The following is a 25,795-nucleotide window of genomic DNA, read 5'->3' on the forward strand; positions in this document are numbered from 1 at the left end:
TTCCTCAGATTGTAGTTCATGTGTGACTTGAAAAAGGCTAATTACCTGTTTTGGGGGAGATCCGAGATAAGAGCTAGTTTCGTTTTCAATCAATGTTTTCGTATAAAATGGGCAGACCTCTCCTGAGCTTTAAAGAAAAAACACCTCTGTTTGAAAATCTTTGCACTTTGTGAATTTAGATAGCGATTAGGGTTCCTGATTGAGACAAATTTTAGGACTTGGGTTCTAATTATTGGTTGCTGTGGTAAAAGTTGTCATAATAGCCATATCCAAGAAAATACCAAACGTCTGTTAAGAAGTGTTTTCGTAAAATTTTTAGTGAGTTTTCAGAAAATTGAAGGACATCACACATTTTAGTGGCAGATCCAAAATTTCACGGGGCTTTACGCTAGAAAAGCACATATTATAGAATATTCTTCCAGTTCGTTTACCAGAAAATTAATAATGTGCATTTCTTACTGCTGAGTCTGTATAATCTTAGACCTTTTATGGCACAATTTCCAAAACATTTATAAGACTTTTTGATCTGCCATCAGCAGTCCAATTACCCTAAAACACGTATTTTGGCAGAAACTTTCTCAAAATGCCTTTGAAACCAACTTGAGACTTCGAAACCTACTTTAAATTCATAAAAACATCTAATAATAACATTGCACTACTAATTACCGATTTTCATATATGTGTTGGAATAAATTAATTTAAAATTAGTTTCTTCAAAATTTAGTGTTCCAACTTTGAAGCCAAGGTTCGCATTCAAGAGAAATCTGACTTGTCTACCCGTGAAAAGATCTAATGTCGCTTATGTTTCTACGTTCTCTGGAGCACTTGCGCCTCGGTCCGGGTTTTTATAATGAGTGAGATAGGGAAATATCATACTGCCTATTATATATACAGTGGTTACGACTAGTAAACCACTTTTCACCGTACTTCGAATTACGTATTTTGATTTTTACGTCATCACTGTGCAGCCCCATGTTGTATAGTCTAAAAACCGTGTTCTGGGATTTTCCGGGATTTTCCGGGATTTTTTTAGAACAAAAATTGGGATTTTACTATAAGATTTGTATCAAAGAGGTAATCGTATAGACTTTGGAAAAGGCTCGTTCGATTTAAATCGAAAGTTCTAGCTCCGTTTTATAAAGTCAAGAATAATCAGAGATAAAGCAACCCCCCCCCCTATGCCATAAAAACTTGAAACGTTTTGCAATAAAAAAAAAAAAAAAATTAATTAAAAAAAAAACTTCCGAAAAGCAAGTTTTTCAAAGAAAAGTAAATACCATTTTAAACTTATGATCATAAGATACAAATACCTGTTAAAATTCAAAATCAAAACGACCAGAAATTACTATTAAAGAATAAATGAAACCTGAAACGAACAAAAATTAAATAAACAACCATAGCAAAAAACATACAACAAGTAATAATATAAAAGAATAAATATATTTTAGAGTGAGAATTGATTAGACTGAATATGACAATCGAGCTTAAAACAAATGAAATATTTGACTATTGAAGTATCAATGAAACTAGAAGCGAACGGAAATTAAATGAACAATCAATGCAAACAAACATACAATAGATATTAATCTAAATTAATAAATAAATCTTAAAACGAGTGAAACTTAAATTGAATATGCAAATCAAGCTTGAAACTTAAAACGAACAGAAATTAAATAAACAATCAATGCAAACAAACATACAATAGATATGAATGTAAATGAATAGATAAATCTTAAAACGAGTGAAACTTAAATTGAATATACAAATCAAGCTTGAAACGAACAAAAATCATTACAAACAAGAGTTTTGGTGTCGCCTCCTTCTCTCACTGTAAAAAAGTAAAACCTACTACGTCATTTGCACTTTACTGAAAACCAATTTTATTACAAATTTTTTCTTTTGTACTTAATATTGAAAATAAACATTGAAATTATAGTAAAATTTTGAACTGATGAGCTGTCAGCAATTAATGTCATTATGCATCAAATATTCAGTTTAATTTATTAGTTCTTTCTAAGTTGTTCAAGACGATTATACTTTCACGACAAACAAGAGTTTGGATACTGTCCCCTTACTTAACTGTAAATAAAAACCAAGAGCCTACTGCGTCATTGGCGCTTAACTGAAAACGAATTGTATTACAAACATTTTCTTTTCCAGTTCTTACAGCATTGAAAATGAAAATAAAAATTACAGTGAAAATAAAACCTCGAACTGATGGATCTTTCAACAATTAATATCATTATGTATCTAATTACAATTTGATTTTGTTTATAATTTCCAAGACTGTTCAAGACTCACATAGTTTTCAGTAAAGATTGCTCCATGTTGGAAGCAACGAAGAAGAAGAACACTTGTTAATTAGCATATTTGATTTTGTCCTTGTCAAGCTCTGATCCAAGACCAGATTGTGATACGTTAGTAGAAAGGGGGGTACCAGCGCGACGCGACACCTCTGCTGCCACCTAAAACTTTTTTACATAATTTATGCATGTTTTTATGTCTGTTCGTTGTCAGCGAGAATGAAAAAACAGGAATTTTCTCACTTTTATGGATGTTTTTTTGGACGGTTATGTGTGTTGGTCAATTTATTTGATGTTTTTCATGGATGTCAACATCAATTTATGTCTGTTTTATGGTTTTTGTCAGTGAGAATGAAAAAACAGCGATAAGTACAGCAATTTATGGATGTTTTATGGTTTTTGTCAGTAAGAATGAAAAAATAGCGACGAGTTCAGCAATTTATGGATGTTTTATGGTTTTTGTCAGTGAGAATGAAAAAACAGCGACGAGTACAGCAATTTATGGATGTTTTATGGTTTTTGTCAGTGAGAATGAAAAAACAGTGACGAGTACAGCAATTTATGGATGTTTTATGGTTTTTGTCAGTGAGAATGAAAAAACAGAATTTTTCTCACTTTGATAGATGTTTCATGGATGGTTATGTGTGTTGGTCAATTTATGCATGTTTTTATGGTTTTTGTCACTGAGAATGAAAAAACAGGATTTTTCTCACTTTGATGGATGTTTTATGGATGGTTATAATTTATGAATGTTTTTATGGTTTTTGTCACTGAGAATGAAAAAACATGATTTTTCTCACTTTTATGTATTTTCATGGTTTCGATTAAATTGATTTACATATTCGAAGGGAATTATTGATTCACGAAAGGGGTGAGAATTTTTCAGAACTTGATTTGCATAATCACTAGGGGGATTATTGATTTACGAAAAGGGGAATAAAGAAACAAGTATGGCTTCTTTGATCTTAGGTCTGAGGGATAAACGCTCTATAGGTCAGAGAGAAAAATTAATGTTCTATTTTTAAATAGGGCTTCATTGATCTTTAGTGACAGGAATTAGAAATGACATCACTTGTTATCTTGGAATTATGCAGGAGTCTAAAGAGATAGAAATTCTATTTTTAAATACGGCTTCACTGATTTTTAAGTCGGAGAGATAAATTGATATTCTAACGAAATCATAATAGTGTAGCTAGGAACATTTATGAGATGAAGAGATTAACGCGGGAAGGGTTTCCTAGAAATTTCAAATTTGACAGCGCAGGGATGCCAAAAACAAAAGGAACACGCAGAAATTACGCTTAGGGATTATTTGGGCGAAACCGTTTTAGACATTTTCGGGAATTATTTCGGCGAAACAGTTAGAGACATTTTAAAAGATGATTTTAGAAGATTTTTTAGAAGAGGATTTGAGGGTGAAACTCTGTGGTCGTTATAATACACAAGTTCCATTTGAACAGTGTCGTGAGGTCCCTACCCCAACCACAAAGGGCTCAGATCCCCCTACCCCAACCCCAAAGGGCTCCGATCCCCCATACCCCAACGCGGAAGGAAGCCCCCAGTCCCCAAAGGTCCCCCGGGCTCCCAAAGGGCCCCCACCGTCCCAAAGGCCCCTGAGCCCCCATATTTTAATACTTTTTAAGGCTTCATTATATCTTTTCAGAACAAGTTATTTTCCTAATGTCCATCCTAAACCCATTTTACAAGTTGAAATGGGTGAAACCGTTTTAGACATTTTAGGGAATTATTTCGGCGAAACAGTTAGAGACATTTTAAAAGATGATTTTAGAAGATGTTTTAGAAGAGGATTTGAGGGTGAAACTCTGTGGTCGTTATAATACAAAAGTTCCATTTGAGCAGTATCGTGAGGTTCCCTATTCCCACCCAAAAGGCCCCCGGTCCCCCTAATGCACCTCGAGTCCCCAAAGACCACCGGGACCCCTCCTCCCCATTTTGTAAAATAATTTTTGAATTTTTTTAACATGGTATTTTTTTAACTTTTTCACATATCTTAAAATGACATGAAATATGCTTTCGGCTCTACCAATCGTACTCTGTGCTTGTTCATAGACACGACGCGGCTTTCCCACTGGTACTCTATGGCAGGTTATCGACACTACCTAGTTTATTGCATGCATTAATTCAGTATATTTCACGCAGTGGAAGGATAAACATACAATTCATATCTGTAAAAAAGTGAAGATGAATTATTCGACGAAAGTATGTGCACATGATAAAATCATCGTCGTGCTGAATGCTGACAAGGAGAAATAACTGAACTATGAAACGAGTGCAAGTGGTAACACTATTGAAAATGTATGCATGCGTTGTCATGACAGCGAGAAGTTAGATTCCTTTGGAGTACCCAACAATTTCTTTCATACAAACGGTGGATATGCGAGAGTAACATTACCAGAGAAATTAGTACTCAAAGAGAATGCCAACGTAGAAATAATAGTTGATGAAGAGGGACAACTTCTAGCTAATGGCTCTGGTAGCATATTAGCCGTTAATAGATCTTATCGCTGTCTTTCCGGTGTTACCTTTCGAATGAAAGCAAAGGGATAAAGAAGACATGTATACAGCTGCACCAACATCATAAATCATATCTTGTCAATGTGTCAAAACTGCCATCTATGTAAAAATAATGTGACAATAGACAGTGAAATCGCAGGCAAAATAAAAAGGACATTAGCAGACAATATCATCAATGAATATAAAGAGGAATTGACGGAAAGTGAAGCGCAAGTGTACTAATAATGTATAATAATGTATTTAACATATTTTTATATTAATATTCTACATGCCATTATTTCATTAAAAATATTTTATGCATTATTTTGTTAAGTGTTCATTATTTTTAGGGTATGATAGAACGTCAAACGGTCAGAATATTTATTAAAAAGGTCAGAGATGTAAGAAAAAGAATTTTAGAGATAATGATACTACTAGCAGGCTCAATTTTTCATAGAAGATAGAAAAGTTCAAGTTCTCTTCTGAATTTTATCAAAGAACACAATTCAATTCTAATTTCACCAGAGAAAATAAAAAGCTTCCACTTCAGTTTTAAGTTCACCAAGACATAAAAATTTAAAGTTCACTTCTAAATTTTTCCGTAGAAGATAGCGAAAGTTTTACTATGATTGTGATTATTTTCCATGATGCAGCTGTAACACTGAATATTATGATGAATATGTTCTAAGAGAAGAGAAAAAGTGGGCCTTTAAGAGACAACATAAGAGGTCATTCTACGAAATGGATTTTAAACAACGAAAACCGTGGTGGAAGGGTTCTCATATATCATTTAACGATAAAACCAATTATTGATATGCATAATGAGTTTTATATTATAATCATACAATAAATTTGTTTATACTATATTTATTTTCTCCTGCTAGATATGTATAGAATAAGGATACCAGCAGTGAATTCTGTATATGAATAGTTCAGTTTGATTAGATCATCCCAATAGAGTACTATCAGTCCACAGTCAAGTTTTCTATCAATGATAAAAAATAAATGATTCTTCTAAATATTTTTATTCACTTGAAATATCAATATTTACAATAGTTTTTAAATACGAGATTAAAATCTCGTATATAATGTCTGGTTCAATTATCACAACTTCACTATCATTATCCTCCACTACCATTATATCTATGAGAGGGGGTGGTATACATTCAATCTCATTATCATTTATAGGTATATCGAACAAAGGAGACTTTGTACTCCAACTTGAAGCACAACAGTCGACAGGGGGTTCATTTTAATTTAAAAAAGATTCTAGTGACCCTTTTAAGTAACAAAAAATAATTGAAGGACAACTAGGCGCGCCCCCCCCCTCCCACATCACCTTTTTCCAAAATCGTCTAATGGGAGCCACGGAGCCGAAGGCCTACCATGGGTAGCACCCCCATCACCGAGGTTAGGTTAGGTTACCTAACATTTCTAGGTTAACTTACATCAGGTTAAGTGGTGCGCCACTTAACCTGATGTAAGTTAACCTAGAAATGTTAGGAAACCTAACCTAACCTAACCTAACCTTGGTGGTGAGGGTCCCACCCGTATCAGGCTTTTGGCCCCGTGGCCCTGGGGGTGGGTGCCAACCTAGAAATGTTAGGTAACCTAACCTATCCTAACCTTGGTGGTGGGGTCCCACCCGTGGCCGGCGTTCGGCTCCGTGGCTCCCATTAGACGATTTTGGAAAAAGGTGATGTGGGAGGGGGAGGCCTAGTTGTCCTCCAATTATTTTTTGTTACTTAAAAGGGTCACTAGAATCTTTTTTCAATTAGAATGAACCCCCTCTCGACTGTTGTGCTTCTATTTAGAGTACAAATCTTTTTCAATCCCAACTTTTACCGGCTTATGTATAAAATTTCATAACTTAAAAACCTTTCCCCCAGGGGCTGAAGGGTCTATTTTATCTCTAAGGACATAGTTATTGAGTATTTCAACTATGTTGAAGAAAAAAAAACCATATAAAAATTGATTAGACGATTTTGGAAAAATATGCACATTATGACAAGAACTTTCATATATATGAAGTTACTTTGTTCACGTAGAAATAACTCTATTTCTGAAAAACAAGTCACAGAATGGCTTATGACATGGGAGTCTTATGCAAATGAAAAGAAGACATAAAATGAACTTGTTTTCCATGATCCTATAGGTCAGCATTTATTAATTTGATTAAGGAAAGGAAATATGCCGCTATTACCGCATATTATTTAGTGTTTGATGTCATTAACTTCAGTGCATATTGAAATATAGATAGATACATATATATAAAGTAATGAATCCTCCAAATGAACTCACCGGTCCTTCAAGGGCTAATGTACGTTTAAATTTTAATTTATATTCTCCCCTATGGATTTTACATATTTGAACCATAGAAATATATTTTCTATAATTTTTTACAAAAACGAGACGATTTATACAAAAACTAAGATAAAAACTCCAACATTTAATTCTATTAAGCAATGTCGAAGCGTTGGAGCTAATTTTTTTAAACAGTATCGTTAGTTTCGAACTTGGTTTTCAAACACCTAGATAATTAAATGCCTTTATACTTGGTGTTTATAAAAAGTAACGCATTAACAAAGTAGTTTGTTCAAATTAAAACACTAAACTATGCTTCCGATAATCAAATAAAAAAGTTTTATTCAAAATTTTTAATAATAATAAACTTTGTTTTTAAATTCTAAAAAAGTTATGTAAAGAGTGATGCCTTGAGGAGGGGGTGGCCCTTTTCTTATACGTAATAATTTCTGTTCGTTTATAAACTTTGATGTTGCTTCTTACTTTCAGTTGAATTTTTTAAATTTAATTTCTTATCGTTTTAAATAATACCGTGTAATCCGGTTCTCTCTCCATGAACAATTCCGATACTTGTATATTATACACACATCGCAACTGTAGCATGACAATTTTTTTCGTGATTATAATTTAAAACTGTACATAAACTCTTGATTTTTTGTCGTGTTACTTAGGTAATACAGGAGCATTTGGTTTTCTTTCCTAATTTGAATTTTTAAACAAAGGTATCCATAGATATTAAAAACTGTGCCTAAATTCATTATTTTTTTTATTTAGTCTATCAGCTCTACTTTTCGTTTAGAATGTGCTCTTGTGGAAAAAAAGTTTTTTTAACTCTCAAAAGCTAAACAATAACAACTAGCTTACAAACACTTTAATTTTGAACAATTATTCGTTATTATTTCTTCACATCTTTGATTTAATCTAGTAGCTCTTTACTTTTAGTTGAAAAATGTCCTCAATGATCCATCGTTAACAAATTTAGCCCTAGCTAGTTAAAACTGTGCATAAATTCATGATTTTTTATTTAGTCTAGCAGCTCTTTACTTTTATTTGAAAATGTTCTCTTGTGGAAAAAAATTTTTGTCACTCTAACAAGTTCATCACTAGACAAAAGTGTACAGAAAATTTAAGTTTGAATAATTACTCGTTATTATTTCTGCACATCTTTGATTTAGTCTAGTAGCTCTTTTCTTTTAGTAGAAAAATGTTCTCAATTATCCATCGTTAACACATTTAGCCCTAGCTAGTTAAAACCGTGAATAAATTCATGATTTTTTATTTATTCTAGCGGCTCGTTACTTTTATTTAAAAATTTTTTCTTGTGGAAAAAAAGTTTTTGTCACTAACAAGTTCATCACTAGACAAAAGTTTACAGAAAATTTAAGTTTGAATAATTACTCGTTATTATTTCTGCACATCTTTGATTTAGTCTAGTAGCCCTTTACATTTAGTTGAAAAATGTCCTCAATGATCCATCGTTAACAAATTTAGTTCTAGCTAGTTAAAACTGTTTATAAATTCATGATTTTTTTAATTAGTCTAGCAGCTCATTACTTTTAGTAGAAAAATGTCCTCTTGATTTAGTCTAGTAACTCTTTACTTTTAGTTGAAAAATGTCCTCTTTTGAAAAAAGTTTTTATCACTCTAACAAGTTCATCACTAGACAAAAGTTTACAGAAAATTTAAGTTTGAACTATTATTCGTTATTATTTCTGCACATCTTTGATTTAGTCTAGTAGCTCTTTACTTTTAGTTGAAAAATGTCCTCTTGTGGAAAAAAAGTTCTTGTCACTCTAACAAGTTCATCACTAGACAAAAGTTTACAGAAAATTTAAATTTGAAATTTTACTCGTTATTATCTCAGCGGATATTTTATTAGGATCGAATGTCTTTACTTTTATTTAAAAAATTTTCACAATAATCCCTCGTTAACAAATGTAGCCAAACATGGTGTAAACCGTGCATGCATTCTTTATTTTTATATTTAGTCTTTCATATATTTACCTTTACTTGAAAAAGTGCTCTTGTGGAAAAATATTTTTTTCAATCTAACAAGTTCATCACTATACAAAAGTTTACAGAAAATTTAAGTTTGAACAATTATTCGTTATTATTTCTGCACATCTTTGATTTAGTCTAGTAGCTCTTTTCTTTTAGTTGAAAAATGTCCTCAATGATCCATCGTTAACAAATTTAGCCCTAGCTAGTTAAAACTGTGCATAAATTCATGATTTTTTATTTAGTCTAGCAGCTCTTTACTTTTATTTGAAAATGTTCTCTTGTGGAAAAAAAGTTTTTGTCACTCTAACAAGTTCATCACTAGACAAAAGTTTACAGAAAATTTAATTTTGAATAATTATTCGTTATTATTTCTGCACATCTTTGATTTAGTCTAGTAGCTCTTTACTTTTAGTTGAAAAATGTCCTCAATGATCCATCGTTAACAAATTTAGCCCTAGCTAGTTCAAACTGTGTATAAATTCATGATTTTTTTTATTTAGTCTAGCAGCTCATTACTTTTAGTTGAAAAATGTCCTCTTGATTTAGTTTAGTAGCTCTTTACTTTTAGTTGAAAAATGTCCTCTTGTGAAAAAAGTTTTTGACACTCTAACAAGTTTATCAATAGACATCAGTTTACAGAAAGTAACCTCTTAGTTTAACTGAGGTATTGGACCTTTCATCTATTTCGAACAAAAAAAAAATAGTTGAAGTTGTGTTTAAATTCTTCATCAATATAAAATCATAACATGAAAATTAAAAATGTAAAATGTTGATGCTATCATATCCTATTACTGTATTTAGTTGCCCAAAGAGAGATAAATTCATCCAAAATCTTAATAGTTTCGTTATTTTTAGCTCAACTACTACTACTACTACTACAACTCGCCACTTCACCAGAACTCTAGTTTTTTTTGAAAGAAAATTATGGTAAATACATTTCTTTGGTTCGAAAATAAACTATCCCCGTAAAATCTGAACTAATACAGGTTTTTGACCGTAAACTCTGGTTTTTGATCATAGTTTTCTCAATCTTTTAGGATGTATGGAGCGAGTGGGAGCTCACAGTTGAGGAGGAGGAGCTTCTTCTCTGTACTAGTACAGAAATTGATGCTACGAGCCGAATGTGTATTGTAGATGACGAGCGATTGGCACCAGGTTTATCTTCAATTAGAGTACGTGAAGATTTATTTCAGGAGATGTCTCCTTTGTTCGATATACCTATAAATGATAATGAGATTGAATGTATACCACCCCCTCTCATAGATATAATGGTAGTGGAGGATAATGATAGTGAAGTTGTGATAATAGAACCAGATATTATATATTTAAAAACTATTGTAAATATTGATATTTCAAGTAAATAAAAATATTTAGAAGAATCATTTATTTTTTATCATTGATAGAAAACTTGACTGTGGACTGATAGTACTCTATTAGGATGATCTAATCAAACTGAACTATTCATATACAGAAGTCTCTGCTGGTATCTTATTCTATACATATCTAGTAGGAGAAAATAAATATAGTATAAAAAAATTTATTGTATGATTATAATATAAAACTCATTATGCGTATCAATAATTAGTTTTATCGTTAAATGATATATGAGAACTCTTCCACCACGGTTTTCGTTGTTTAAAATCCATTTCGTAGAATGGCCTCTTATGTTGTTTCTTAAAGGACCACTTTTTCTCTTCTCTTAGAACATATTCATCATAATATTCAGTGTTACAGCTGCATCATGGAAAATAATCACAATCATAGTATAACTTTTCCTATCTTCTACGGAAAAATTTAGAAGTGAATTTAGAAAATTTAGAAAAATTTAAAAAAATTCTAAAATTATTTTAAAATTGGGGGGAGGGGTCTCGGTGATCTTTAGGGACTCGAGGTGCAATAGGGGGACCGGGAGCCTTTGGGGTTGTGGTAGGGGACCTCACGATACTGCTCAAATGGAACTTGTGTATTATAACGACCACAGAGTTTCACCCTCAAATCCTCTTCTAAAACATCTTCTAAAATCATCTTTTAAAATGTCTCTAACTGTATCGCCGAAATAATTCCCTAAAATGTCTAAAACGGTTTCGCCCATTTCAACTTGCAAAATGGGTTTAAGATGGACATTAGGAAAATAACTTGTTCTGAAAAGATATAATGAAGCCTTAAGAAAGTATTAAAAAATGGGGGCTCAGGGGCATTTGGGACGGTGGGGGCCCTTTGGGAGCCCGGGGGACCTTTGGGGACCGGGGGCTTCCTTCGGGGTTGGGGTATGGGGGATCGGAGCCCTTTGGGGTTGGGGTAGGGGGATCTGAGGCCTTTGTGGTTGGGGTAGGGACCTCACGACACTGTTCAAATGGAACTTGTGTATTATAACGATCACAGAGTTTCACCCTTAAATCCTCTTCTAAAACCTCTTCTAAAATCATCTTTTAAAATGTCTCTAACTGTTTCGCCGAAATAATTCCCTAAAATGTCTAAAACAGTTTCGCCGAAATAACCCCTAAACGTAATTTCTGCGTGTTCCTTTTGTTTTTGGCATCCCTGCGCTGTCACATTTGAAATTTCTAGGAAACCCTTTCCCGCGTTAATCTCTTCATCTCATAAATGTTCCTAGCTACACTATTATGGTTTCGTTAGAATATCAATTTATCTCTCCGACTTGAAGACCAGTGAAGCCGTATTTAAAAATAGAATTTCTATCTCTTTAGACTCCTGCATAATTCCAAGATAACAAGTGATGTCATTTCTAATTCCTGTCACTAAAGATCAATGAAGCCCTATTTAAAAATAGAACATTAATTTTTCTCTCTGACCTATAGAGCGTTTATCCCTCAGACCTAAGATCAAAGAAGCCATACTTGTTTCTTTATCCCCCTTTCCATAAATAAATAATTCCCCTAGCGATTATGTAAATCAAGTTCTCAGAAATTCTCTCCCCTTTCGTCAATCAATACTTCCCCTCGATTATGTAAATCAATTTCACCGAAACCATGAAAATACATCAAAGTGAGAAAAATCATGTTTTTTCATTCTCACTTACAAAAACCATAAAAAACATCCATAAATTGACCAACACAAATAACCATCCATGAAACATCCATCAAAGTGAGAAAAATCCTGTTTTTTCATTCTCACTAACAAAAACCATAAAAACATCCATAAATTGACCAACACACATAACCATCCATGAAACATCCATCAAAGTGAGAAAAATCCTGTTTTTTCATTCTCACTGACAAAAACCATAAAAACATCCATAACTTTCTGTACTCGTCGCTTTTTTTTCATTCTCACTGACAAAAACCATAAAACATCCATAAATTGCTGTACTCATCGCTGTTTTTTCATTCTCACTGACAAAAACCATAAAACATCCATAAATTGCTGTACTCGTCGCTGTTTTTTCATTTTCACTGATAAAAACCATAAAACAGACATAAATTGATGTTGACATCCATGAAAAACATCAAATAAATTGACCAACACACATATCCGTCCAAAAAAACATCCATAAAAGTCGGAAAATTCCTGTTTTTTCATTCTCGCTGACAACGAACAGACATAAAAACATGCATAAATTATGTAAAAAAGTTTTAGGTGGCAGCAGGGGTGTCGCCTCGCACTGGTACCCTCCTTTCTACTTACGTTGTAGGATAAGTAAACAAAGAATTAGGGGAAGAAATCACCATATAGGACATGAAAAAACTCAATGGAGGGCAAAAATTTGTATGGACTGAAGAGACCTCGGTAGCAGAGAAAAGCTGCGTAGTTCTCAAGCTAAGATTCCTAGTTGCGTTACGAGGAGAGAGGTGCCAAGGAATTCAATTTTCAGGAAGATTTGAGTGAATTTTTTCCACAGTTCCACTGAAAGAGTCTTTCAGCGACGTCTTTTAAGAAATATCTAACTGAATATTGCCATAGTTTTATGACGTTTTTGAATATTGCTTACTTTTATATGCTTACATTCGGAAGTTCAGTGAAAAAGTAATAAAATATGCGCCTACCTTTGAGATAACATTATTTCCCAGTTTACCCATAATTATGTTCCAATTATTGAGGGTATCGCGATAACAGGGACAAATTTATTGACTTTCGACTTTTGCAAGTTCCAAAATAAGTAACAGCACTAAAAATTGGTTAAAATTTCGGGAGAAACTAAATGTGTTGGATATCGGTTTGTCTTTAAAGTATTTAGATAGCTTCATTGAGACTCGGGGAATACCCAAAGAAGAATTTTTGTCCCAGTTATGGCCGGTCTATATATATATATATATATATATATATATATATATATATATATATATATATATATATATATATATATATATATATATATATATATATATATATATATATATATATATATATATATATATATATATATATATATATATATATATATATATATATATATATATATATATATATATATATATATATATATATATATATATATATATATATATATATATATATATATATATATATATATATATATATATATATATATATATATATATATATATATATATATATATATATATAGAGGGAAGGGGGTATTTTTTTCTATTTTTTTGCCAAAAACAGGTATTTTCAAAATCTAGGACCCCAACCCCAAATTAGTGTGTGGCTAGCACCTGCAACGTATAGGTCTAACATTACTTAGGAAAAGTCTTCATAAGGAAAACAGTACGTAATGATTAAATTTTTTTCCCAGAAAGTATGTGTCCAAAATTTGATTCACTAAGAAAATTTTTAAACAGAACAGTAGGTTAATAGCAAATATTGTTGTAACTTACCAAGGTAACTCTTTCTCACAGCTCTATTTTTTAAAACAATAAAACAAATTTAGCGTAAAGAGCAAGGTGTTGAAGAGGGTTCAGCCCCTTTCATATACGGAATAATTTCTGTTCCTTTTAAGTTTTAATGTCGCTCCTTACTTTCAGTTAAAAAATTTTTTATTTTTTATTTAAACTCAGAAAGAAGGCAAAAACAGCTGTATTTTCCAGGTTATTGTAGAAAAATATTGGATATAAGTTATAATGTTTTTTAATAAGTTAGTAATTTGTTTCCCGTTTTGGTTATTTTTCGTTTAGTTTCCTTAGTTGTGGCCCCTTCTGCGTCAACCGGTTGGTTTAACCAATGACGGCATTGATTCAACCGGCTTGTATGCTTAACGCAAAAATTGAAAAATTATATGGTTCAGCTCAAACAAAATTACTTCGCAAAAACAATTTTTTTTTACTTGTCATTAGGCAAAATATTTCGAATATAAAACATTTGTAAAAGCGCCATTAAATGATTTAGTAGTGTCTTAATTTTGTCAGGGTTTATTAATACATTTTTCAATTAATATATTTATATAATTTATTATATATTTATTTATATATATAATTTATATATAGTACAAGTCTTAAATTATATAATATAATTTATTATATATATAATTAATATATTTCACATTAATTGGAGGTCAGAATTGATTGAGAGTAGAGGAAACTTGTCAAAATTTTTGGAATTGATAATTCTTTGAGAGAGCTGAAACCTCAAATTCATCAGTAGATTCACGAGCTAAGTTCTAGTTCTAGTAGAGGCTCATATATTCTTGCATTGCTGAATTGCTCTGAAAAAAGAAAAAAAAAGTTATTCCCACAGCAACAGCGATGCAAGTTCGCCTGGATTTATTTCAATTTTATTATTTTATGCTTATAATAGTATAGAACATGTGTATAGAACTATAATAGCATAATAATATACTTCTATAATAGAACTATAATAATTATAGAACTATTATAGAGCTATAATAGTTCTATAATAGTATAGAACATGTGGAATGTGGAGTAAAAAGAAATTAAATGTACACAATATACAAAATATACAAAAAACGAAAGATATTAGCTATAAAAAAAATTGTATTTGTCGGCAAAGATCTTATTCAAGGTGGTTAGCACAACAGGAATCTTTCAAAGCTGTCAGATTTTTCAATTATATATCTTTTGAGCTGATTTTTAATGTTTTCCAAGCAAGTTATGTTTTTTAGGGACTGTCTTATCTGAACTTCAAAAAGAAAATTCTGCTCTATTCAATAATAAAAATGAAAAAAAAATAATAATAAAAAAAATTCCAGCTTTCTAATGATGTAAGTTTCATTAAATCTAAATTCTTTATCTCTGACAACAGGAGAAGTTAAAAGGTTTGTGTAAGATTTACGAGAAATTAGATGTCGGATTTTAGTTTTCTTTTGTTTGTTCGGATCTCTTATCAAAGCAATACAAGTTAGGGCAAGACCGCCCAATCAGTTCAAAATAGTTTGAGCTCAGAACTAAAAAAACTTATAATGGACGAGATAGGGTTTCGTCCTATCCTTTATGGTATCGAACAGCCTTAAATCTCAAGAAACATAAATCCGTCCCATAAAAGAAAGATCCCTTGAATAAGAGTTAAGGCTCATTTTTTTATCCTGCACTTTTCTCCTCCCCTAGAATATTTTTAGTTTTTAGCTGCAAAAAAAAAGCGAAACGACATAACCTACACCTGTGGCGGGAAGAAAATTGTGATGCAGAGCGCTGTGTTGGATATACACAATTATACCCACATCGTTTCGACATTTTACGTACAATCTTTATGATTATTTGGTACTTGCACCACCGTCTCTTAGGGTTTGTTGTTATTTTTGGACTTGCTTAAACCGAGTTTGGCCGTATATGTCAAAACTAAGAGGCTGCAAATATGAACTTTTAAACATAAATGTGTGGTGTTTCTAGAGTAGCCGAGTTAGAAAAGGGGGAGGATTGTATCGTAAATGAATGATAAAATTCGTTCTAAAAAAAAAATACAGACATGGTGTTAAACTGGAACGCACAAAAGAAGAAAAAGAAGAAGAGAAAGCCTATTAGGTCTTCATCCACTAGTTGCCTTTGCAGGGGCGTTTAAATTCTATTGACTAAACGTGGCACAAGATACATTGCTAATACTACTGACACCCTGTCGCAGCACCAAGCCAGCTGAGACCAACATAGCTGCACACACTCCTCCTCCACCCCAGTCTGTTCAGAGTTGCTCACTCCCTGCCATGAAGTTCCTATTTCCTTTAAGTCATTTTTATAACCTGTTCCCAGCCTATTTAAAGATGTCCTGATTTTTGTGGGGCTCCAAATGATTTGGGCAGAACAATCTTTCAGAACATCTAGCTTAAGGAATACCTAATGAAATTCTATGTACTGTATATGAAAGGGAAACAACATTATTCAGATGAAAGTACAAGTCTTATATATTGCTTCTTTTTTAAACCCTCGAGTATAAAGACTCGCCTGTCAATATTTTATCTTTAGTTGATTTTAATTTGAGATACGGAACAAATGCTTAAATCTTACTTTATAAAAGCCAAAATTATCTTTGGAGCATGTGGTGCCGGATCCTGCAGCCCTTTTTATGTGGGCTCGCTTGGCACCATTCCAGAGGACCCAGAATAAGAATAGTTGGGTAGGAGGTAGCAAACCAAATATGGCTGCTTTCAACAAAAATGCTTGATATAACGTCAATATACATCTCCATGTACATTAACTCTTGTCTGTTTGAGATGCTTTCTTTCCTCATACCAAGGTTTGTCAACGAGACAAAAACGAATGAACACAGCCCGCTCTGATTACATGAGTCTATAGTCTATAAAAAGAGCCCTCGAATAATCATAGTTGGTGATGAGAAACACTCTGTCCAGTATTTATAGAGTTTTCCACTTTATTACAGAAGACAATTCGGAATTTTGATACTATTTCTGATACTGCTTCAGCAGAGGTGCTTCTAGGGCAAAATGTTCCACTGTTACAGCCAGAAGATTTGCGAGTGCTTGAAAAGTAGCTTTGTTGGGCACTGAAAATCTACCTGGACTAGTCTTGGAATATTCCAGGAGGAAGCGTAAAATCCTTTCTAGGAGAAAAAGGCCCTGTAGCGTATCGGTCACTCTTGATGTAGCTGGTACAAAGAAACCTAACGAAAACTCTTTAATGCTACATTATGCCTTTATGTAAGATAGATTGTAGCCTCTTATTGCCCATAAAAACAAACGAGGGTTTTATAATCGTGTCAATAAGAAAAATAACAAAACAAGGGAAGAATACGACATGCAAATAACAACACAAAAAAAGGTAAACTAGCACCCAATTATTTCCTGGGAAAATATACGAGGCTGATCTAGTGACCCACCCCCCACCTCAAGAGCCTTTAAAATCTTGTAATCTTTAATAAAAGATTGCCAAAGCAGGAATTACTTAATAAGAAACTCTCAGATACATGAGAGATTCAAGCGACGCGACACTGTGACGATTTAGCAGCAGTTGTTTGCCTTAACCACTGTAAATAAATAATATAACAGTAAGATCACGGCTCAGTAATTTTCGGCTTTTACAGTCTCGGCGCGTACAAACAGCTCCTCCCATTTAATCTGCCATCAGCAGTCCAGTTTATATTACCCTGGAACGCGTATTTTTGCAGAAAGTTTCTCAAAATGCCTATGAAACCAAGTCGAGACTTCGAAACTCGGAAGCTACTTGTAGTTCCTAAAGACATCTAACAATAACATTGCACAACTAATTACCGATTTTTATATATGTATTGGAATAAATTAATTCAAAATTAGATTCTTTAAAATGCAGCGTTACAAAGGTGAAACCAAGTTTCACGTTCAAGAGAAATCTGACTTGTCTACCCGTCAAAAAGTCGAATGTCGCTTATGTTTATACTTGTTTATATGTTCTCTGGAGCCCTTGTATCTCGGTCCGGCTTTGTCTAATGGTTGAGATGGGGAATGATCATACTGTATTAGGTTTATATGCAGTGGCCATAACCCTGCAAACAGAACCGACTAAGAACTTAGTTGGCTGTCACACTGCGTAAGGAATTTTTTGTACTCGGTGGTTAAGTTATGACAAGTCCTTTCACACAAAAATAACATAAAAATTCATAAGACCATCATAATTGTCGTGTTAAGTCCTCACAATCATCATAAGCAAAGTATTCAATAATTAAAAATGTGGAATGGAGACAGAGATTCAAGCTCCGACCAAGCGTGAAATCCTTTCTAGGAAAAGTTCATTATTTTGTCTTCAATATTTATTATTTGTTCATCAAGAAATTCCATTTTGTTGCTGCTATGTTGATTATTATATAACGTAATGTAGATTACGTAACGTAAAATTCAATGTTGACTTGGATTCTACTCGGCACTGCCTGTGTTACGGAAAAAATTTGCTCCTTACTATTGCAAAACTTGACATAAAGTCTAAGTTATGTAAGAGTGAATGGTGCTAGGGTGTAGTGTGAAAGCACCCTATCAAGGCATTTTTACAGTGTGATGTAGATTACATAGTGTAATGTATGTTCTTATTTTAGGCTAGTTTGGAGGCATAATTTATTTATGCATCAAAAAAATTAGGTCTATGCTGAAGTATTAAAAGAATGTCTTGCATTGCACTGAAACGTGGACACTGCGTCGACCGTGGACATAGCTTCAGGCACTACGTTGTCATTATCATAAGATTTTTACCCTCCAAATTGCATAAGAAATAGGTGTTGCTAACGAACTGGACAGAACTGATTTGTATCTAAGAAGTGCTGTTGAAAGCTAACAAAAAGGAAAGTATTGTCGGTCTTGTGATTTTGTTTTTGAATTACTCCGTACGACAAATTAACAAGACAACACGTGCATTGCTTCATTTTTGGTGGTTTTTCCATGCCATATCTGCCTGCAAATATTACAATTTTTCGAAGCACCAATGCGAATGAACGAGTCAGATCAGAGAATCGGCTCTTAGATGCATTAGTTTGCTGCTGGTGTCAAGTAACTTTATTGAAACTAAAAAACCTAAAGTACAAAGGTACTGCAGATTGTAACGCTGATTCGAATAGAAAAAGCCGCATGTAAAAATTCCTCGACCTTCTTCTGGAATTATGTTTTTAGGTTGTGCAAAATAAAGCAAGGTCTATAAATTTTGACTGCAGAACCCTTGTGATTTTCAATTTATTTGGCAGCTCCGCATTTTCTAACTGCATTCATATAGCATTATGTAATTACTTGTATGTACTTAATTTCAGTATAGGTTTTTAGATCCCTTAGGAGTTGCGTAGAGGACCCTGAAGTGCCTCGTGGACTACCGTTTTCGAGTTAATCAATTTCAAATTTATTTGACGTTCATGCAGCAGATACAGAATAGTTATGCAAAGATTTCTAAAATTTAGTATTATTATTGTTAATAGGTTTAAAAGCTCGAGACAAGCTTTGATCACATCAAAAAATTAAATAGTGTACAACGGGGTGTCCATCACAGTCCCTCCCTAAGAAATTCCTCCCTTTTATGTATGAACAAGTATTTTGTTTTTTCAAATTTTCTTTTTTCAGGTTTTCGAGAAGATGGATGCAAACACAAGTTAAAAAAAAAAATTAACCACACAAGTTCTAGTGACCTTTTACTAGTCAGAATCTTCTTTTTATTTCTTATATGGAATATTTTGTTGTAAAAATGTATTACATATATATTCTGATAATTATTTTGGCTTATCAATATTAAGGGAAAAGTATAAAACCTCTTTGGACCAATCTTAACGAAGGAGTCTCCTTTATTCCCCCTTCCTGCTAACTCATATATTGGTCAAAACGAAAGGATTTTCCTCGAAAATTAGTAAAATGTGGCCTAAAAAATTTCCTATTTTCGTTTTTGTCACCTTGTAAAGTCTTAACGAAAAGTGTAGTGTGCGGCACGAATAACCAGATGGAAGCTACGTGGATAGGAAGAAGAAGACCACCACGAATGGCCACCACGTTCACCTGATCTAATGTCACCAATTTTTTTTTATGCAGAATACATTGAAAAATGAGGTTCACAATCATAAGCTGAAAACACTTCCAAAATAAAAATAATGCTATTTTGGATAAATTTCATGAAATTGCCATTGAAATACGTGAAAAAGTAAACGTGTTGCTGGTAGAGTTGAAACTTGTTAAAGATAGAGTTAAAGATGTGTTAAATGTTGGATCGTTTGTATGTTTTTTCTCCAATTTCTTAAGTTTTCCTAAATTCTTTTATTTTGATTTAATTCATTTTACACACTATTAAGCTGAGCATGCTTTTATATAGCAAAATATAATATTTTGTTAATATATTACATAAATATATTAACCTGAGGTAATGCATTCATGCTCGAAAAAAGGATAATCAAAAAGGCTTAAATGAACAAAACTCAAGTCTTTTTGATTATCCCTTTTTTCGAATATGAATGCATTGCCTTAAGTTAATTAAATTATGTAATATATTAACAAGTTATCCTTATTATCCAGATAACCTCGATTTTGTTAATTACTAGGATGAAATAATAAAGAAACTGTACATAATTAGATAGACTATAAAATTTAAAAGGACGTTACTTACGCAAACCCAATTTTTTCTAGGTATTACTAATGTCGGAAAAAAAAGTTTCTAACGGCGGAAACCTTGACAAATTTCTTATTAAAATAAAATTTCACTCGCCAGAAATAGTAAGTCTAGACAAGTAGAATGCTTATAATGAATTTGCTTTAAGCTATAGGGATCACCATGCTATTTGCTTGCAGCACGTTCCTTAGTACCTCGCCATGCTATTTGCTTGATGCTCTACACCTTTTCAAAGAGAGTGAGTAGAGCCTGTCAAAGATTTTGATAACCTCTAGCTTAAAGGCATCTCATCGGGTTTGATTAAGAATTGATTGGCATATGGCTTTATATCATTTTGCGTAAAAGCTAACTCTGCTTGCAAAAAAAGGGTATAGCATTTGCAAATTTGACTCTATGAACGATATTAATTTTGATTGAATAATAGGGATGTGAATAATCCTAATTAGTGATCGGATCGTATGAAGGATGAGAAAAATGGTTAAACTGATTAGCAGTTAAGGTAACCCCTCGGGGTTGTTAACTCATAGCTATTATAAATTTGGAATACCATCAAAATATGAAAATGGTTAACAATGATAAAATGGTCTTGTGACTTGACCTAGCTTTACTTCTTCGATGTGCTCTGTATAATACACAAGTGGCGTTTGAACTGTGTTGTCAATTTAAAATAGAGTCTAACGTTATAGTATACTAAAAAGTTGATACTAGGAGAGATGTAGATGGCAATAAAAGAATTTTAATAAAGAAATTCAGAACAATCCATAGAAATCCTTACAAATCAAGTAGTGAGGTGTATATGAGTACGAACCGTCAAGGATCATAAGCACCAATGATCCCTAACCACCAGGGGCCTCAACCCCCAAAGATCCCTATCCCCAAACTCCAAGGAGGCCCCCTCCCCTCCAACTTTTTGGCCCCCCTCCCCCCAAATTTTTTTGAATTTTTTTGTTTTTTTTACTTTTTTTTATTTTTTAACATGATATATTTTTTCGACTTTTTTCACATCTCTAAATCATATCAGAAAAAAAGTGATACTTGACTTAAATTTTAAAATATATTCTTGTGCATACCCATACTCCTATTGATGAGGACTGGTGGTTCTTATTCAACATTTTTTCATGAAAACCAAACTATTTTTTTTAACTAAATTTTTTTTGGACTTCGAAATTATTCAACTTTTTTTTTACATCTCTAAATCATATCAGAAAAATAGAATGACACTGTTGATTTAAATTTTAAAACATATTTTGTGCATACCCGTACTCCTATTGATGAGGACTGATGGCTCTAATTCAATATTTTCTTATGAAAAACAAACTATTTTTTTTAACTAAATTTTTTTGGACTTGAAATTATTCATCTTTTTTTTAACATGGTATTTTTACAACTTTTTTTTACATCTCTAAATCATATCAGAAAAATAGAATTACACTTTTGATTTAACTTTTAAAACATATTCTTTTGCATACCCATACTCCTATTGATGAGGTCTGATGGTTCTCATTCAATATTTTTTCATGAAAAACAAACTATTTTTTTTTAACTAAATTTTTTTTGGACTTCGAAATTATTCAACTTTTGTTTTTTTACATCTCTAAGTCATATCAGAAAAATAGAGTGACACTTTTGATTTAAATTTTAAAACATATTCTTGTACATACCCATACTCCTATTGGTGACGACTGATGGTTCTCGTTCAATATTTTTTCATGAAAAACAAACAATTTTTTTAAAAAAATTTTTTTTTGGACTTCGAAATTATTACTTTTTTTTAATTTTTTAACATTTTATTTTTTTCAACTTTTTTTTAACATGGTCTGTTTTTCAACTTTTTTTTAACATCTCTAAATCATATCAGAAAAATAGAATGGCACTTTTGATTTAAATTTTAAAACATATTCTTGTGCATACCCATACTCCTATTGATGAGTACTGATGTTCCTCATTCAATATTTTTTTCATGAAAAACAAACTATTTTTTTAACTAAATTTTTTTGGACTTCAAAATTATTCAACTTTTTTTATTTTTTTTTTTTAACATGGTATTTTTTTCAATTTTTTTATATCTCTTAGAATGACATGAAACATTCTTAAAACATAAAAAATTCACATTTAATTGGAATAAGCAAACACCCGCCCAGACACACAGGCAAAAGAGTGAGAGAGACAAAAATACAGACAAATACGTAGATTCAGACACACAAACCGAGAAAGACATGCATTGGAATAAGCAAACACCCACCCAGACACAGAGGCAGAAAGAGTGAGAGAGACAAAAACACATACAAATACGCAGATTCAGACAAACAAAACCGAGAAAGACATGCATTGGAATAAGCAAACACCAACCCAGACACACAGGCAAAAAAAGAGTAAGAAAGACAAAAACACATACAAATACATCGATTCAGACACACAAACAGTGAAAAACATGCATTGGAATAAGCAAACAACCTCCCAGACACACAGGCAAAAAGAGTGAGAGAGACAAAAACACATACAAATACGTAGATTCAGACACACAAACCGAGAAAGACATGCATTGGAATAAGCAAACACCCGCCCAGACACACAGACAAAAAGAGTGAGAGAGACAAAAACACATACAAATGCGTAGATTCAGACACACAAACCGAGAAAGAAATGCATTTGGAATAATAAAACACCCAACCAGACACACAGGTAGAAAGAGTGAGAGAGACAAAAACACATACAAATACGTAGATTCAGACACACAAACCGAGAAAGACTTGCATTGGAATAAGCAAACACCCGCCCAGACACACAGGCAAAAAAGAGTGAGAGAGACAAAAACATATACAAATACGTAGATTCAGTCACACAAACCGAGAAAAACCTGCAATTGGAATAAGCAAGCACCCACCCAGACACACAGGCAAAAAGATTGAGAGAGACATAAAACACATACAAATACGTAGATTCAGACACACAAAACGAGAAAGACATGCATTGGAATAAGCAAACACCCGCTCAGACACACAGGCAAAAAGACTAAGAGACACAAAAACAGATACAAATACGTAGATTCAGACACACATACCGAGAAAGAAATGAATTGGAATAAGCAAACACCCGCCCAGGCACACAGCCAAAAAGAGTGAGAGAGACAAAAACACATACAAATACGTAGATGCAGAAACACAAACCGAGAAAGACATGTATTGGAATAAGCAAACACCCGCCCAGGCACACAGGCAAAAAGAGTGAGAGAGACAAAAACCCATACAAATACGTAGATTCAGACACACAAACCGAGGAAGCGATGCATTTGGAATAAGCAAACACCCGCCCAGACACACAGGCAAGCAGAGTGAAAGAGACAAAAAACACATACAAATACATAGATTCAGACACAAAAACCGAGAAATAAATGCATTGTAATAAGCAAACACCCGCCCAGACACACAGGCAAAAAGAGTTACGAAGACAAAAACACATGAGAATACGTAGATTCAGACACAGAAACCGAGAAACACATACATTGGAATAAGCAAACACCCGCCCAGAAACACAGGCAAAAAGAGAGAGAGAGAGACAAAAGCACATACAAATACGTAGATTCAGACACACACACCGAGAAAGACATGCATTGGAATAAGCAAACACCTGCCCAGACACACAAGCAAAAAGAATGAGAGAGACAAAAACACATATAAATACGTAGATTCAAACTGACAAACTGAGAAAGACATGCATTGGAATAAGCAAACACCTGCCCAGACACACAGGAAAAAAGAGTGAGAGAGACAAAAACACAAACAAATACGTAGATTCAGACATACAAACCGAAAAGACATGCATTGGAATAAGCAAACACCCGCCCAGACACACAGGCAAAAAGAGTGAGAGAGACAAAAACACATACAAATACGTAGATTCAGACATACAAACTGAGAAAGACATGCATTGGAATAAGCAAACACCCGCCCAGACACACAGGCAAAAAGAGTGAGAGAGACAAAAACACATACAAATACGTAGATTCAGACACACATACCGAGAAGACATGCATTGGAATAAGCAAACACCCGCCCGGACACATAGGCAAAAGAGTGAGAGAGACAAAACACATACAAATACGTAGATTCAGACAAACAAACCGAGAAAGGCATGCATTGGAATAAAAAAACAACCACCCAGACACAGAGGCAAAAAGAGTGACAGAGACAAAACACATACAAATACGTAGACTCATACACACAAACCGAGAAAGACATGCATTGGAATAAGCAAACAACCGCCCAGACACACAGGCAAAAAAAAGTGAGAGAGATAAAAACGCATACAAACACGTTGAGTCAGTCACGCAAACCAAGAAAGACATGCATTGGACTAAGCAAGCACCCTCCCAGACAAACAGGCAAATAGAGTGAGAGAGACAAAAACACATACAAAAACGTCGATTCAGTCACACAAACCGAGAAAGACATGCATTGGAATAAGTAAACACCCGGCCAGACACACAGGCAAAATGAATGAGAGAGACAAAAGCACATACAAATACGTAAATTGAGACGCACAAACCGAGAAAGACATGCATTGGAATAAGCAAACACCCGCCCAGACACACAGGCAAAAAGAGTGAGAGAGACAAAAACACATACAAATACATAGATTCAGACTCACAAACCGAAATAGACATACATCGGAATAAGCTAACATCCGCCCAGACACTCAGGCAAATAACAGTGAGAGAGACAAAAACACATACAGATACGTAGATTCAGACGCACAAAACCGAGAAAAACGTGCATTGGAATAAGCAAACACCCGCCCAGACACACATGCAAAAAGACTGAGAGAGACAAAAGCACATACAAATACGTATATTTAGACACACCTACCGAGACAGACATGCATTGGAATAAGCAAACACCCGGCCAGACACACAGGCAAAAAGAGTGAGAGAGACAAAAGCATATACAAATACGTAGATTCAAACACACAAACTGAGAAAGACATGCATTGGAATAAGCAAACAACCTCCCAGACACACAGGCAAAAAGAGTGAGAGAGACAAAAACACAAACAAATACATAGATTCAGACTCACAAACATAGACAGACATGCATTGGAATAAGCAAACACCCGCCCAGAAACTCAGGCAAAAAACAGTAAGAGAGAAAAAAACACATACAAATACGTAGATTCAGACGCACAAAACTGAGATAGACATGCATTGGAATAAGCAAACACCCACTCAGACACAAAAGCAGAAAGAGTGAGAGA

Source organism: Artemia sp. Qi Xiang Cuo, chromosome 3 (genome assembly GCF_049724085.1).
Source record: "Artemia sp. Qi Xiang Cuo chromosome 3, ASM4972408v1, whole genome shotgun sequence".
NCBI lineage: Eukaryota > Metazoa > Arthropoda > Branchiopoda > Anostraca > Artemiidae > Artemia > Artemia sp. Qi Xiang Cuo.